This window comes from Penaeus vannamei, chromosome 24 (assembly GCF_042767895.1).
Source record: "Penaeus vannamei isolate JL-2024 chromosome 24, ASM4276789v1, whole genome shotgun sequence".
NCBI classification, from domain to species: Eukaryota; Metazoa; Arthropoda; class Malacostraca; order Decapoda; family Penaeidae; genus Penaeus; species Penaeus vannamei.
In genome coordinates, this window is record NC_091572.1 from 27,934,047 (window position 1) to 27,936,546 (window position 2,500).

A 2,500-nucleotide genomic window follows, 5' to 3' on the forward strand; every position below is an offset into this window, starting at 1 on the left:
AATAATAAAACTAATAAATAAATAGATAAATAAATAAAAAACGAAAAAGCGAAAAACAGTCACCACCACCATCTAACATACACTGCTGGTGGTGACCTCAGCGAGGCCAAGGGAAATAAAGAGATGAAAAAGAAAAGAAAAACGAAAAGAAAAAGCGAAACACATGAAACGGAAAGCGAAAAAACAGTCACTACCGCCATCAAAACTCACGGCTGGTGGCGGCCTGTGCGAGGGCGAGAGCAAGAAAACAGAAAGAAAGAGAGAAAGAAAGAAAGGCAAAACGAAAAACAACAAAAAACGAAAAAGCGAGTGGCCACCACCCGATCCCCCATCACTCACGGCTGATGGCGACCCCAGCGAGGGCGAGGGAAAGAAAACAGAAAGGAAGACAGAAAGGCAAAACGAAAAAACGAGCAAAAAACGAGAAAGCGAGTCTCCACCAAGCTCCTCCACCACTCACGGCTGATGGCGACCCCAGCGAGGGCGAGGGAAAGAAAACTGAAAGAAAGAAAGAAAGGCAAAACGAGCAAAAAAACGAGAAAGCGAGTCTCCACCAAGCTCCTCCACCACTCACGGCTGATGGCGACCCCAGCAAGGGCGAGGGAAAGAAAACAGAAAGAAAGAAAGAAAGGCAAAACGAAAAAAAACGAGCAAAAAAACGAGAAAGCGAGTCTCCACCAAGCTCCTCCACCACTCACGGCTGATGGCGACCCCAGCAAGGGCGAGGGAAAGAAAACAGAAAGAAAGAAAGAAAGGCAAAACGAGCAAAAAAACGAGAAAGCGAGTCTCCACCAAGCTCCTCCACCACTCACGGCTGATGGCGACTCCAGCGAGGGCGAGGGAAAGAAAACTGAAAGAAAGAAAGAAAGGCAAAACGAGCAAAAAAAAAAAAAAAAAAAAAAAAAACGAGAAAGCGAGTCTCCACCAAGCTCCTCCGCCACTCACGGCTGATGGCGACCCCAGCGAGGGCGAGGGAAAGAAAACTGAAAGAAAGAAAGAAAGGCAAAACGAGCAAAAAAAAAAAAAAAAAAAAAAAACGAGAAAGCGAGTCTCCACCAAGCTACTCCACCACTCACGGCTGATGGCGACCCCAGCGAGGGCGAGGGAAAGAAAACTGAAAGAAAGAAAGAAAGGCAAAACGAGCAAAAAAAAAAAAAAAAAAAAAAAAAACGAGGAAAGCGAGTCTCCACCAAGCTCCTCCACCACTCACGGCTGATGGCGACCCCAGCGAGGGCGAGGGAAAGAAAACTGAAAGAAAGAAAGAAAGGCAAAACGAGCAAAAAAAAAAAAAAAAAAAAAAAAAACGAGAAAGCGAGTCTCCACCAAGCTCCTCCACCACTCACGGCTGATGGCGACCCCAGCGAGGGCGAGGGAAAGAAAACTGAAAGAAAGAAAGAAAGGCAAAACGAGCAAAAAAAAAAAAAAAAAAAAAAAAAAAACGAGAAAGCGAGTCTCCACCAAGCTCCTCCACCACTCACGGCTGATGGCGACCCCAGCGAGGGCGAGGGAAAGAAAACTGAAAGAAAGAAAGAAAGGAAAAACGAGCAAAAAAAAAAAACAAACAAAAAAAACGAGAAAGCGAGTCTCCACCAAGCTCCTCCACCACTCACGGCTGATGGCGACCCCAGCGAGGGCGAGGGAAAGAAAACTGAAAGAAAGAAAGAAAGGCAAAACGAGCAAAAAAAAAAAAAAAAAAAAAAAAACGAGAAAGCGAGTCTCCACCAAGCTCCTCCACCACTCACGGCTGATGGCGACCCCAGCGAGGGCGAGGGAAAGAAAACTGAAAGAAAGAAAGAAAGGCGAAACGAGCAAAAAAAAAAAAAAAAAAAAAAACGAGAAAGCGAGTCTCCACCAAGCTCCTCCACCACTCACGTCTGATGGCGACCCCAGCAAGGGCGAGGGAAAGAAAACAGAAAGAAAGAAAGAAAGGCAAAACGAAAAAAAACGAGCAAAAAAACGAGAAAGCGAGTCTCCACCAAGCTCCTCCACCACTCACGGCTGATGGCGACCCCAGCAAGGGCGAGGGAAAGAAAACAGAAAGAAAGAAAGAAAGGCAAAACGAAAAAAACGAGAAAGCGAGTCTCCACCAAGCTCCTCCACCACTCACGGCTGATGGCGACCCCAGCGAGGGCGAGGGAAAGAAAACAGAAAGAAAGAAAGAAAGGCAAAACGAGCAAAAAAACGAGAAAGCGAGTCTCCACCAAGCTCCTCCACCACTCACGGCTGATGGCGACTCCAGCGAGGGCGAGGGAAAGAAAACTGAAAGAAAGAAAGAAAGGCAAAACGAGCAAAAAAAAAAAAAAAAAAAAAAAAACGAGAAAGCGAGTCTCCACCAAGCTCCTCCGCCACTCACGGCTGATGGCGACCCCAGCGAGGGCGAGGGAAAGAAAACTGAAAGAAAGAAAGAAAGGCAAAACGAGCAAAAAAAAAAAAAAAAAAAAAAAAACGAGAAAGCGAGTCTCCACCAAGCTCCTCCACCACTCACGGCTGATGGCGACCC

The 2,500-nt window shown here is 46.2% G+C and overlaps 1 protein-coding gene across 1 annotated transcript in view; it reads right to left on the minus strand.

The window, feature by feature from the left end:
* LOC113800493 (relaxin receptor 2) overlaps nt 1–2,500 on the minus strand; it is a 185,470-nt gene that overhangs the window by 5,730 nt on the left and 177,240 nt on the right. The gene's annotated exons all lie outside the window — the stretch shown is intronic.